The following is a 14615-nucleotide window of genomic DNA, read 5'->3' on the forward strand; positions in this document are numbered from 1 at the left end:
CAGATTAAAAAAAAAAGAGTGGATCCAAAGAACAATCCCAGGATGGAGGTGGCAGGGCACAGACTCATGGGTAGCTAGAAAAGTATGCCTTAGAGAAATTTAGGGAGCCTCATTACTACCTTGTTTTAGATGCTATATAAGTAGCTAGCTTAGTTTTCCATTCTTCTGTCCCACTCACTTACAAACATGGCACAGCTACTGGCTTGCCTAGTAAGGCCTCAGTTAAAGGACCCCATTTACACACAGATTTGGTACAGTAGTACTTGTGACTTGAAAAGATCCCATCCCCATACAATCTTGTTCTAGATCTTTGGCTGACTATTTTTATTGTTGCGTGTGAGATGGTTTCACCCCTTGAACACACAAAGCCATGTTAAGTCTTTATAGTTATCAATAAATTGTACTGCCCTCTCTTTTATGTGGCTAAAAATGACGACAGGCCAAGACAAAACACAGTGAATGCTATACTGTTGCAATTATCACCCATTGAATGAGCCTTTGCTAATAACGGTCACTAAATTTATATATTAAAGAAATTATATATAGCATACTGCAAAAACACAGTAAAAAGACTGAAGTTTGCTCATTTCTGCTCAGGAAGTCCCTTCAATCCCAAGCTTCATCATACGCCATCCTTTCAGCTTCAAAATCTAATGCTGTTACTACTGCTTCTCCTCCTTTTGATCTTCTTTTTGTCCCCCAGTGCCAGAACACCCAGAGCCTTCTCGCTCGGATGCCATCTTTTTGTATGCCATTTCGAAGAGCTTCAATGATGCCTGCTGAAGGGAAGATGCTGCCTGCCTAATGTTTTCTCCTGTTTCACTGTCTTTTTGAGCCAGGAGCTCCCTCATTGTGGAAATCTCTTTTAGCTTGTTGCACTCATCAGCAGGCAACATCATCAGCAGGTCCTTGAATTCTTTCATCTTGGTTTCTGTGTCATGAATGATTCCTTCAGCCATATTAACTGCTTCAACCCATCCCTTCTTTCACCGGTCTTCCTCAGCATACTTTTCTGCATTTTTAACCATATTTTCAATGTCATCTATGCTTAATCCACCTGAAGACTGGATTACAATCAGCTGCTTGTGTCCTGTGCCCTTATCTTTAGCAGAAACATGTACAATCCCATTGGCATCAATATCAAATGTAACTTCAATCTGAGGGACTCCTCGAGGTGCTGGAGGAATTCCAATCAAAGTAAACTGTCCAAGAAGTTTGTTGTATCCAGCCATCTCTCTCTCCCCCTGACATAATTTAATCTCAACTTGAGTCTGCCCAACAGCAGCAGTAGAAAACACCTGGCTCTTTTTGGTTGGAATAGTGGTGTTCCTGTTAATAAGCTGGGTGAAGGCACCTCCTAGAGTCTCAATACCCAGAGACAGGGGAGTGACATCCAGGAGCAGCACATCTGTGACATCACCAGCCAACATACCTCCTTGAATAGCAGCTCCATAGCCACAGCTTCATCAGGATTGACAGCTTTACTTGGGGCTCGGCCAAAAAGATCCTGCACAGCCTGCTGAACCTTGGGCCTCCTAGTCATGCCACCAACAAGAATCACTTCTCCTATGTCACACTTGCTAACTTCTGCATCTTGCATAGCTTTCTGGCATGGAGCCATAGTCCTCTTGTATTTTGTCCACAGAAGGGAGAACAAACCAAATATTTGTTATCAGATTTGTGCATTGTCGTGTTCATACGAGCTCTTCACTATTTCTTGTCCCTGTCTTCTAGGAATATGTCAGACAACATTTCCCGACTCTCTTGTGATTGGCTAGGAGCTGGATAATGAGTTTAAAGTGGTAGCAACATGTGTATTCCTAGACCAGGACATTTAATCACCAGATGTTGCTTTCCCTCTAAAATAGGGGCAACAATGTTCCTGCAGTCTGGGTTCTGAAGTGGGGACATCATAAAAGAGCTAAGCCAAATAGCACACAAACACCATCCCACATGGGAGAGAAATAAAAGTTTGATGTTTCAGCCCACAAGAAATTTACTAACTCGGCATAAGTTAGCCCAGAGATTCTCAGAATAAGTGTGCATCAGAATTACTGGAAGAGTTTGTTAATGCAGAATCTCTTAGTAGCCCCACATTTTGAATTTCTGATTCAGTAGGTCTGGGATGAGAACCATGAATCTGCATTTTAAGAAGTTCTCAAATGATGCTGATGCTACTGTCTCAATGACCACCCTTTGAGAATTTAAATTAGCCAATCCCAGTGTATTTAACCATTAACATTCTTTTGTAGCCTATGTAACTATGAGCAAGACTCGATTAAAAACATACATGATGGGGATTTTCTACACAATGGGGATTTTGTTCAGCTCTGAAACAATTAGAAAATTGCTTTTCCCATCAAGAGAAATGGGATGTAGTCTCGTATGTACTCTACACTGTGGACATTACACTGAGTCAGCAGCCAAGGCAAATATAGACAAAGACAATAGTTGGGATCAAGCAATTAGAAAAGAAAGCATTAGTGACTGTATTGGTCAGCGTTCAGAGAATAGAATCTAACCTGGTTAATTCAAGCAGGAATTGATCCAGCATGTGGTTTTAGACACATAACCAAAAATGTTAGGAACGGTGAAGAAACAAATTTCAGGGACGACATTTGTCCTGTTTACTACTCTGTCTCCAGCATCTCTAAGTGCTTTGTACTTAGCATATACTTTTAATTGGAAAATTGCACAGAATGCATGAATTTTATTCTGGCTTCTTATCTTACTATACATTGTGGATCATTATCAGTTAATTGTGTGAAGCTTATAATTGAGAATAACAAAACTGCTAAACTATTTTTATAGAAATTTACTCATATTTATTGTATGTCTGGATGTGTGATACGTAATATATGAACTCTGGTTGGTGTTCAGAGTAAAAATTCTCAAGAAGTAGATTTAGAAATGTTAGGGATAATGTTATACAAGCATTCAGTTCCTACCTTTTACTGATGTCTTCCATTAGAGAATCATGTTTCATTGAAATAAACTCTTAAAACAAATGTATTCTATTATATAACAATTGTACCTCAACAATGTGAATTTAAAAAGTAAAAAAAAAAAAACCTCTTTTTCTTTTCTGGGGACTTGTGAATGTGTCATAATAATACATTAAAAGACCCTGAAAATTAAGTGGAAATAAGCAACCTACAAAATATTAGGAAAACATTTTTTCCATCTGACAAACTGAGTCCCTAGCCTAGCCTATTTCAGCCCTCTATACTTTTTATATATTGTCTAGTACTTCACCTATAGAAAACCAAAGTCGAATTGCACCTTGTGTTCAGGAAAAAATATCTATTTTTCATAGCTGACCATTAATAAAATTTATTTATTTTAAAATCTAGCAGGTGGATTTTTGAAACTTGAGTAATTGACAAAGACAGAGTAAATGAAAGATTCTTATTAGGTTCATTTTTTAAACAGTCCTAGGACAGTAAATACAGGAAAGCATAGATTTTCTTCATTTCCTTTATTTATGCAAAGAAACCTGTTCATGAAAATGACATATATTATGGAGCATTTTTCTTATAGGAAATTATATTATTATGTCATGCAGTAGTCAGTAAACATGATCCTAGCTCTTCTCCATTCTCTGCTAACATCACTAGAACATAAATTGGTAATTGTGTGGTAACTATGCAATTAACTCATGTCACCGCTGTACCTTTTCATTAGCGTCACCAAGAGTAGTATTACCCTCTCAGTGACCTCAATGTAAGTGATAACATCCTTGGCTGTTAAAGTGAAAAAAAATTAAGTGAATTTAGTGTTGTGATGGGTGATGGAGTGACAGCCTTGGAGAGCGGAGCCTTTTAATCTATCACACAGCACAAATGGTGAAAATGCAACCCTCTCTGAGCAGTCTCATTAGTATATCTCACCTCTTTTCTTTAAGAACATAAGATTTCTTACCTACTCCTTTCCTTACTAAGATGACTTGCAAAATCACCTATTGTGTTCACAATTTTTCCCATGCTGGTTAATGGCTACAGGAGCCCTTTCAATGACATGGGTTTGTTCGTTTTCCTGCTCCTAGACAGTACTTGTGCTAACACACTTGGTATATCTATTGGTACAGAACATGTCATGCTTTAAAAATTCTCATTTTTCTTATTTAATGAATAGCTACTTGGGGTATAACTAATACACACTAAACATCAAATTAATTTTATAGAAACCTCATTCAAATTCCTTGGTCAAGTTTTTGTTCTTTAGATTCATGTTAAGTGCTGACTATAAAATAAAGTTAAAACTAGATCATATATCCTATGGTTTAGTCTCTTGAACTGTGGAACATTAGAGGAGAAAACTCAAGCTGGAGGGTGGCAGATTTCTGTATTATAAGCATTGGAAATTGGGTTCACTAGGATTTTGATCTTGATGCCAATATTGTCTGAAAGTAAAAGAAGATATGAGAATAAGGGCAGGGAGCAGGGAGTGGATGTTATGGCACTGAGAGGTAAACCCCTGCTTGGGGTGTCTGCATCTCCTGTCAGACTGCCTAGTTTGAGTCTCAAGTACTCCGCACCTCCAACTCAGACTCCTGCTCATGCACTTGGGAGGCAACAGATGAGTCCTTAAGTACTTGGGCTCCTACCACCCAGCTGAGAGACCTGGATGGAGTTCCTGCTTCCTGGCTTTGGCCTTGCCTAGCCCTGCATGTTGCATTCATTTCGAGAGAGAACCAATATAAAAGATTTCTCTCTCTCTCTCCCTCTTTCTCTCTCTCTCTGTCCCTTTCAAATAAATAAATCATTTTTTTTTTTAAGAGAGGTAATAGGAGTCGGCATTGTAGTTCAGTAGGTTAAGCTGCCACTTGACACCTGCATTACATATCATTGTGTCTGGATCAGGAGCAGTCTCTGCTTCTGATCTCTCTCTCTCTCTCTCTCTCTCCCTCTCTCTCTCTCTCTCTCTCTCTGTCTCTCTCTGTGTGTGTGAGTCTGCCTTTCAAATAAATAAACATAACTTCAAGAAGACAGGAGAACATATTGTACTGAGAGATAATGAATGCCTCCTTAAGGAAATACTCTTTGGTCTGTGATACGAAAGAGAATCAGAGTCATATAGGTTCTGCTTTTCTCACAAGGAGAAATATTTTAGACAGAAGGACTAAAAATTGGCATGTAAAAAGACCCTATCCTGAGACAGAGCCAAGTGCACTCAAAGAGACAAAAAAGAAACAAACAAACAAACAAAAAGAATCTTGAAGGTGAAGGACATACATGGGGTAGAAGTCCTGGAGAGGTAAATGGTCAACAGGTTGTGTGGAGTTTGGAGCTATACTGAGGCTGGGGATTGTGTGTTATGAGAAATACAAAGCCCCTCATAGGCTCTACATGTACATTGTGTGTGTATGCATATGAGTGAGAGCAAGAGGGAGAGAGAGGAAAAAAGAAGGAAGGAAGGAAGGAAGGAAGGAAGGAAGGAAGGAAGGAAGGAAGGAAGGAAGGAAAGGGAAGTGTGGAATGCAAAGTATAGTAGAGAAGTTTTAATAAAATTTACACTTTTTAAAGATCAATCTAGGGGCCAGTGCTGTGGCACAGCATGTTAAAGCTTCAGCCTGCAGTGCTGGCATCCCATGTGGGAGCTAGTTCAAGTCCTGGCTGCTCCTCTTCCAGTCCATCTCTCTGTTGTGGCCTGGGAAGACAGTGGAGGATGCCCCAAGTCCTTGGCCCCATGCACCTATGTGGGAGACCTGGAGGAAGCTCCTGGCTCCTGGCTTCTGATCAGCTCAGCTCTGGCCATTGAGGTCATCTAGGGAGTGAACCAATGGAATGGAAGACCTCTCTCTCTGGCTCTACCTCTCTCTATAACTCTTTCAAATAAAAAAAAATCTTTAAAAAAAAGATCAATCCGGCTGCAGTGTGAATAACAGTGAATATAAGAAGCTACTAGCAAGAGTCAATTAAAAGACTAATGCCTAGGAGGAGAGCTGGCCAGGTAAAGGCAGGTGGCATCTCTAACAAGAAATTCACAGTTCTGCCTGCAATGTTGCTGACCCTACTTGACCATCCCCTCAGCTGCAGTGGTCCCTTTGGAAGTTGGGCTGAGTGAAGGGCTTTTCAGCTTAGAGCCAATAAGATCTGTGGCTCTGACCTGGGCATCCTTCAACTCCAGGGCAGGTCCATTTCCAGTGATCCAACTCTTGGCAGAGCTGCCAGGGCTCTTCACAAGCTGACTTCTGCTGAAGCCCAGGCTTACCACATTGAAAGCCACTGCAGTGGACTGGCCTGTTGGGTTTCCTTGAGGGCAGATCACTGTACAGATCAGGCATTAATAGGCCTGCCACCCCTTGCTTCTGATGCCTAGCTTTCTTTTCCTCCTGGTTTTTGTTAAAGCAGACCAGAGGATGCAAGTCAAGATAGTGCCCATGTCCCATCTCTAATCTTCGGTGGCCTGAACTACAAGTCTATAGTCACAGGCATGTTCTGCAGTAGTTTTTCTAAGGTAGACAATGCCCATGAGGAAAATTATATTCTCACTTTAAAACTTTCTTTCCCTTTGGTCTGAAAGGGAGGTTTTTTCTACTTACTGTATACTTTGCTGATGGCGAAGTGAATCTAGCTATGAGATTATTATTTAAGTTCTTATTTTGGCTATACTATTACAGAAAAATGTTAGCCATCTCTTTTATAAGGTCTAAAGATTAAATTGTGCATCCTACAGATTCCTTCATAATAGAATTAGTTTCCTACCTTGAAGAGAATAGAGAAATGAAAGAACAAGTTGGGCTTAGAATAGAGAAATGAGGGAGCAAGTCCTAGATCGCTTGCTGACATTAGCAATATCACATGAATACTTAGCAAACAGTTTCAACCATTAGATAACAACTTAAGAAAACATTTACCATAAAGTCCAATGCCTTCTATAAATTTTAAGAATCATGTATTTGAAAACACTAGGCCAGCCAAGTAATGAAAGTCAACAGAGTGCCTTCCCCTAGGAGGTTCACACCTCCCTTAGGATGTACCCCACATGAAGAGATAGATAGGTCTGGGCCTCTTAACTTACAAGGCCTAAAGCCCACCAGATTATTATCAAGCCCCTTCTGTCAGGTTCTATTTGCCTCTCAATCAGAAAACTTAATTGTAGCTTAGACAGCACCTTTCTTAGCTCCTCTAATAATGACTCTGTCCTTTGTTCTAGACCCTGTCTAGCACACTTGGGCCTCATTTCTTTGTAATCATAACCTCTACTCTAGCACCAATGGCTCTACTCCCACCCTGTGTGTACTGATGGTCCTCTTCCCCACTTAATGCTGTATAATTGTTCAAACCTGGTAAATGCCACTCTTAGGATCATTGGTTACTACCCTCACTCTGTCTTTTATGACCTTGTCTAAATATGATCAGAGTCGGCAAACTTGGAAGGCTTCCATAGCCTTGGCAACTCATGACGACAGCCTAGGGTGGTTACTGGTGCCATAAACTAGAGTGTCAATTTGTTGGGTCAACAACAGGAGCCACTGTGCACTTGCTCCTCATGTGGGATCTCTGTCCTTAATGTGCTGTACATTGTGATTTAATGCTATAACTAGTACTCAAACAGTATGTTTCACTTTGTGTTGCTATGTGGGTGCAAACTGTTGAAATCTTTATACTAAATTTATCTTCTGTATATAAAGAGAATTGAAAATGAATCTTGATGCAAATGGAAGGGAAGAGGGAGCGGGAGAGGGGAGGGTTGCGGGTGGGAGGGAAGTTATGGGAGGGGGAAGCCATTGTAATCCATAAGCTGTACACTGGAAATTTATATTCATTAAATAAAAGTTAAAAAAAAAGGGAAAAAAATGAAAAAAAAAAGACTAATGCAATATCTGCACAAGAAATGAGAGTAGTCTTTACTAGCGTGGTGGCAGAGGAAATGGAAAGATAAGGACAAAGTCCAGCACTATTTAGAGCTGAAACTAATGAATGAGGGGAAATAAGGAAAGGGGAGAGTATAGATGACTATAATTGTGTTTTGGCTTGTAGAACTGCTTGGGTTATCTGCTTCTCACAAGGGGACACTAGAGGAAAACTGGCTTGTGTGAACAACTGAGATTGATCAACATGACTTGGAGATCTCTGAGTGTAGATGAGCCCATAGCACTTTGCATTAACTCTTTTTAGTAACTTGCAGCCACTGTTGCCTTGGCAGTCCACTTTCCATAGTGAATGAAGCCAGAGTCATCTTAGAAGACCCCAGATTTGATTATAATACTTTTCCTGCTTATCACATTTAAGTAACTTCTCAGAACGCTTAAGATTTTTAAAAAAGAATTAACACTAAAAAGCTAGCCTGATCTGGTCCCTGCTTCTGCTGTTGGGGTTAATAATGCAATTCTTTCCCTTGTCCAGTACACATCCTTCTCTTTGTCCTTCTTTCTGTTTCTTGAAAGCAGCACACTCTACAGTTTACTTGCTGACCAACCTTGGCTTATTTAGCTTATAACCAGGGAGTCAGTTAGCTCAAACTTCCTGAAGGAAATCTTCTCTGCTCTATGTTTTCTTGGTTCTTGGAATTTTTCTTTATAGCATGTATTGTTGCTTGTAAATTTACATTTGTGAGACTGCCAGACTTCAGCGTCTTTATGGCAGCATATATATGGGTTGGCAGGATATTACAATTTATTTCGATACTGTGATAGGCAGAAGACTTCCATGTCCATATATGGAATATGTGAACATGTTAATTTACATGACAATAAATACTTTGTAGATGTGCTCAAATCATGGCAGTGGCAGCAAGCTGCTGACCGGCGACTTGCCCCAAGAACAGCCAGTTTGGTCTCAGAGTCCAGGACTTTGAGATGTGAAGATTGCCTTGCATTATCCCTGTGTGTCCCATCTAGTCTTATGAGTCCATAAGAACAGATAGTCTTTATTCAAGTGGTCAGAGAAAGAGACGTGACTGCAAAAGCAGGCTCAAAAAGATGCTGTGTTGCTGGTTTGAAGATGGAAGAAGAGGGACACTAGCCAAAACTGTTGGCAGCCTCTCAAAGCTGAGAGAGGCAAGGAAACAGGTTTTCTTCTGGAGTAGTAAGGGAGGATTGCAGCCTTGGCACACCTTGACTTTAGCCCAGTGAGACCTGTGTTGGAATTCTGACCCTCTCAACTCCAAGGTAATAAATATGAACCGTTTGGAAACACCAGGTTTGTGTTAACTTGGTGCAGTAGTAACAGAAAACAAATACAGATGTAATTATGAATTATGTTTATACAAGCAATTCAAAGTCTATTACTGGCCCACTGGTTTCCTACACTGGAAATTACATTATTTTTATCAAGATGCTGAGTCTCATGAAATATATTGCTTTGAATTACCAATACAAAAATTATCTTCATTTTTACATTCTTAATTGACTTCACATTAGCATTCATTATGTCATCAAATGCTTCACTTTACAAAAAATAAATTTCCAAGTTTCTACATGGATTCTATAACTTGTATGAAGAAATTATTGACTTATTAAGATTAGCTTAGATGATTATTGCTTTTAATATCATTTAACTCTGTATTAATTTCCCATTTTACTAGCAGACCCAATATACTACCAACAATAATTTCTCAATTACATAAGAAATCTTGGAATTGAAAGCAGTAAAATTAATTTAGAAGAATGGTTATTTGATGTATATGAAAAATCATACATCACAGTGTGGCAGATAAATATATCTTCTGCAGTCACACTTGTTCTGTCTTTGTCTTCAAGAGCACTATTTTAAAACTAATTCCTGGCCGGCGCTGTGGCTCAACAGGCTAATTCTCCACCTTGTGGCGCCGATACATCGGGTTCTAGTCCCAGTTGGGGCGCCGGATTCTATCCCGGTTGCCCCTCTTCCAGGCCAGCTCTCCGCTATGGCCCGGGAGGGCAGTGGAGGATGGCCCAAGTCCTTGGGCCCTGCACCGCATGGGAGACCAGGAGAAGCACCTGGCTCCTGGCTTTGGATCAGCGCGATGCACCGGCCACAGCGGCCAATGGAGGGTGAACCAACGGCAAAAAGGAAGACTTTTCTCTCTCTCTCTCTCTTTCTCTCACTATCCACTCTGCCTGTCAAAAAAAAAAAAAAAAAAAAAAAAAAAAAAAAAAAAACTAATTCCTTCTTTTTGGGATGGTTGAGAGTGTTTCATAATTAGATTCATTTCTTCATTTTTATAGGTGGTCAGTGAGCCACCATGGTAGATGGTAGAGAGTAGCATGTATTTTTACCAAGTTACATATTTATAATCAATTCTCATTTTGTTTTAATTTATTTGAGTGGCAAAGAGAAAGACCTCAGAACTGCATCGAGTCTCCGACATGGGTGGCAGGGACCTAGGTACCTGAACCATTGTCAACTGCCTCCCAGGATGCACATTGGTGGGGAGCTGGATTGGAACCCAAATAGCTAGGACTGGAACAAAGCATTCAGCCAACTCTGGATGTGGACATCTCAAGCAGCAACTTAAGCTGCTGCACCAAGCTCTTGTCCCCATCAACTCCTTGAGAAATAAATTTCAGTATTAAATGTACATATTAATTTTCTTGTCTTTTGGTTTCAAAAGTGCTCATGGCAGAATTAAATAGTGCATTTTGTGGCTTGTTATGATATGACTGCTCATCCTCCATTCCTTGCCTCATGTTGTTGTAACCTATAAACCCTCTTGTCTTCCACTGGCCTGAGTGATTCATCCCGTGGAACCACTGACTGGAACTCCAGGTGACCAGGAGAGTCCCCTCAGGTGTCGTTCTCTCACCATCACTGAGATCTGAAGAAATGAACTGTCCCTGACCACCCATGTCCCTCTCTGTGTCATGAGAATGTTCTACTCAAAGTTTCTGCTCCTCAATCTATTCTTTGACAAATAGGTTTGAATGGCTTTACTTTCTCCAGGAGGAATTTCTGAGAGGCTCTTTACCTTCACCTCCTTCCAAGCTTAGGAGTTTTATCCAGTAAATAAGTGAGACATGCCCATTCATCATTATTCACTTCCTCCAGTGAAACATTGCCAGCCCTGATTTAAGCAGGCCTCTGGCTATCCTGCCAGCAGCCCCTGCAGTCCCTGGGCATATCTGTTTGCACAATTTGAAGAATTTGGCCCCTTGCTCTGGAACCTCTGCCTTATGCTTTTTCCTCAACTTCCAGAATTTAAAGAAGTTTCAAACCTGCAGTAATGGCCAGGTTTAGCAATCCCCTTGAAACAACTTTGCTTTGCAAAGTTCTCAATATGACTCTTGGTTCATAAAGTCAGTTGCACTGGAGATGTACATTTATTTGTATTTATTTTTAAAAGATCTATTAATTTTATTTGAAAGGCAGAGTTACATAGAGAGAGGGAGAGACAGAGAGAAGAGAGAGATCTTCTATTGCTGGTTCACTCCCCCAAATAGCTGTAATGACCAGGGCTGGACTAGGCTGAAGCTAGGAGTTAGGAGTTTCATCTGGGTTTCCCAAGTGGGGGCAGGGTCCTAAGAACTTGAGCCATCTTCCACTGTTTTTTCAGGTGCATTAGCTACGCAATAGCACCAGTCCAAGTTTATTTGATTTTTACAAAAGTGCTTTATAGACAGAAGAATTAGGTAACCTGAATTTGAAAACATTGTGGGATATAGAAGACAGATATTCATGGTATGTAGTGAGAAATGAACTTACTCTATGGAGTTAAGCAATCTTAGAAATTTATCTGGCAAGGGTTGGTATTGTGGTATAATGGATAAAGTCATCTCCTGTGACACCAGCATCCCATATGTGTGCTGGTTCAAGTCCCAGATGCTCCACTTCCAATCCAGCTCCATGCTAATGCTCCTGGAAAAGCAGCAGAAGACAGCTGATGTCCTTGGGTCCCAATACACATGAGGGAAACCAGGATGCAGCTACAGGCTCTTGGTTTCCACCTGGCCCAGCCCAAACCATTGCAGGTGTTTAGGGAGTGAACCCGCAGATAGATCTCTCGATCTCTCTCTCCATCTTGCTCTGTAACTCTGTCTTTCAAATAAAGAAATATTAAAAAATAAAAAAAAATCTGGCACATTTGCAAGTCTGCAGAAGTGGCATAGGGCTCTTATGAAGAAATAAACATATACTTCCAAGTTCACCTCAGAATGAAGATGTGTAAGTATTTTGTGCAGTGATTAAAGTGTCATTTGGAATGTGACATCTCATATTGGAGTCCCTGGATAATTAAAGTCCTGGCTTTGCTTCCAATCCAGCTTCCTGCTAATGTACCTTGGAGGCAGCAGATGATGGCCCAAGAACTTGAGTCTCTATCATCAATGTGGGAGACCTAGGCAGAATTCCTGAATTCTGTCATTGACCTAGCTCAGCCTGGTTTTTGTGGGCATTTGGGGAGTGAACCAGCAGGTGGAGGATCTATCTGTCTGTTTGAGTCTCTCAGCCTTTCAAATAAAAAATAAATAAAATAAAAATATAGACTAGCAAAATTCTCTTTACCCAGAGCTGGTACTACTGGCCTCAGTTCTATTTGCACCCCCCCCCCCAAACTTTCTTGGACTCTGAGACTAAATTTACTGTAACAAAAGACACTAACATGGATGCTTTCTCAGGGAAATATGAGCATACAGATTCTTTGTCCTATTTCAGGTAAGAGAAACAAAATAGACTTTGATCATATTTTCAAAGAATCCCTTCATTTTCAATTACTTTCAGCTTGCTGTCTTCTCCAAAGAACTTATGACGAACTCAAAGAGGATCTGAATGATTATTCTAGACCAAATAACTTAAAAAGAGAACAACTGGCTCCCTTGCCATCTTGAAGATTTATTTATAGGAGCCCACTGAGTGTCCCATTCTTTCCTCCCCTTTGCTTCTATGCATCCAGTGACAGATTTACGACTGTTGAGAGATGATGCTCTAACTTGAACATTCTTTTCCATAATTCAAGGAGGATGATAATGACCTGGCATCCACAATAGGAAATGAAAGAATGCATATTTAGCATACATATGCTTTTTCTTAAACCACCTTCAGAGTGGTAACAAGATATATCCTGCTAAAAGTTCCTAACATTCCATTCTGAACTTTACTGTCCACGAATACTAGCCGAAGGACTGTGTGTTATGGTTATGTCTGGCACTGAAGCAGAAGCAGAAGACATGCCTCTTTCTGCTGAAAAATCTTGATCCTGAGACAGCAAAAATGTATTTATAAGAAATAGAAGGAAATGAACATTCCATTATTCAATGATTTCAAATAAATTATCAATTTCTACATTGTGGCAATGCCAAAAATAAATAAATAAATGAACAGAGTAAGATTACTGAAAGCAGGCTGACAAATGAAGGCTGGAATTCCACAGGTAGAAAGTTTGAAAGGAAAGATCATATATTATGCCCGGAATAATGAACAAGGAAAAGAGAAGTTGTACCAATTCTACCACTAACATAAATATATTTTTTCTGTTTTCGGTATTGGTTGATACAAATGTTTCACTGTTCCAAACACAATTAAATTTACTCCACTCTAAACATCCTAGCTCCCTTTGATTTTTTTTAACACTTGCATCTGTCTAATCAATATATTAAAAATAAGAGAATATCATTATTTCAAGTTGATCTAAGCATAAATGCAAAATCAACCAAAATTTCTTATGAACATAGCTTTAATTGATAAACTCAGCTCATGACGAGATCATCAGATGAACCCTGTAACCATTATCTCTGTTCAGAGAAGTGGGGATTGAATAGGAACTCCAAAGGATAAATGAAACCCCAGCTTTTGAGGAGCCTGGTGTTTTCAATTCCCCAAGCACTGATCTCCATTTCTAGGTAACATTAGAACGTTGCTTCCTCCAACTCATCTCGAATAGGCAACCTTGCGACCTACTGACCTACCGCACCCTCCCAGCCCCAACCATGGATTCCAGCAGGTTCTGATGAGTTGCCAGCCAAAGCATTTTGCCACAGTCTATCCTTTTCTTCAATAAAGAGAGGCATGTGTCTCAGGTTGAAATAAAAATAACTTTATTCTCTAAGGTCATAGTATCCAAAAGGTGGATAGGGAACACAAGTCAGGACAATCATAATCGTTCCTCGAATTTATACAGAGGAAAGAAAACATGCACTTAGTCTTGAGTCAGAAGTTGTTGAGGTATAAACCTATACAAGCTTCCTGAAGTTTAGAGGTATCTGAGACAGAAATACAAAAATTAAAGCTTAGATTAGTGAGGGTGATGGCAGGTGAAGAGTGAAAGTAGGTGAAAAAGAATAAGAGAGAGTACTGATACTGTTTGAATTCTAAACTTCAAGTTTTGTTACTGAAATGTGTCCCACTCTTGACTTTCTGAGGTTTATGTGAGCCATTTCATTTTATTGAAGTTATTTTGAGTAGAATTTTTCTTACTTCCAACTGAAATTTCCAGAATACAAATTCAAGATGTATATGGAGAGGTTATAGAACAAGAGAACATAATAAAATTATATAACTAAGTTCAATAAAAGTTCAGAGAAGTGAGGGATACATGTAGAATTGCATCTTAATCCATTTGGTCTGCTTCAGCAAACTACCATACGTTGCGAAGCTTATAAACAACAGAAATTTAATTCTCACAGTTGTAAAGGCCATAAAGTCCAAGGCCAAGGTGCTGGCAGATTTGGTGTCTGTTGAGGGCCTGCTTTCTGATTC

The 14615-nt window shown here is 39.8% G+C and overlaps 1 pseudogene; it reads right to left on the reverse strand.

Annotated features, from left to right (window-relative positions):
• Positions 1-520: 520 nt before the first annotated feature.
• LOC133758693 (stress-70 protein, mitochondrial-like) overlaps positions 521-14615 on the reverse strand; it is a 30581-nt pseudogene continuing 16486 nt past the window's right edge.

This window comes from Lepus europaeus, chromosome 4 (assembly GCF_033115175.1).
Source record: "Lepus europaeus isolate LE1 chromosome 4, mLepTim1.pri, whole genome shotgun sequence".
Taxonomy (NCBI): domain Eukaryota; kingdom Metazoa; phylum Chordata; class Mammalia; order Lagomorpha; family Leporidae; genus Lepus; species Lepus europaeus.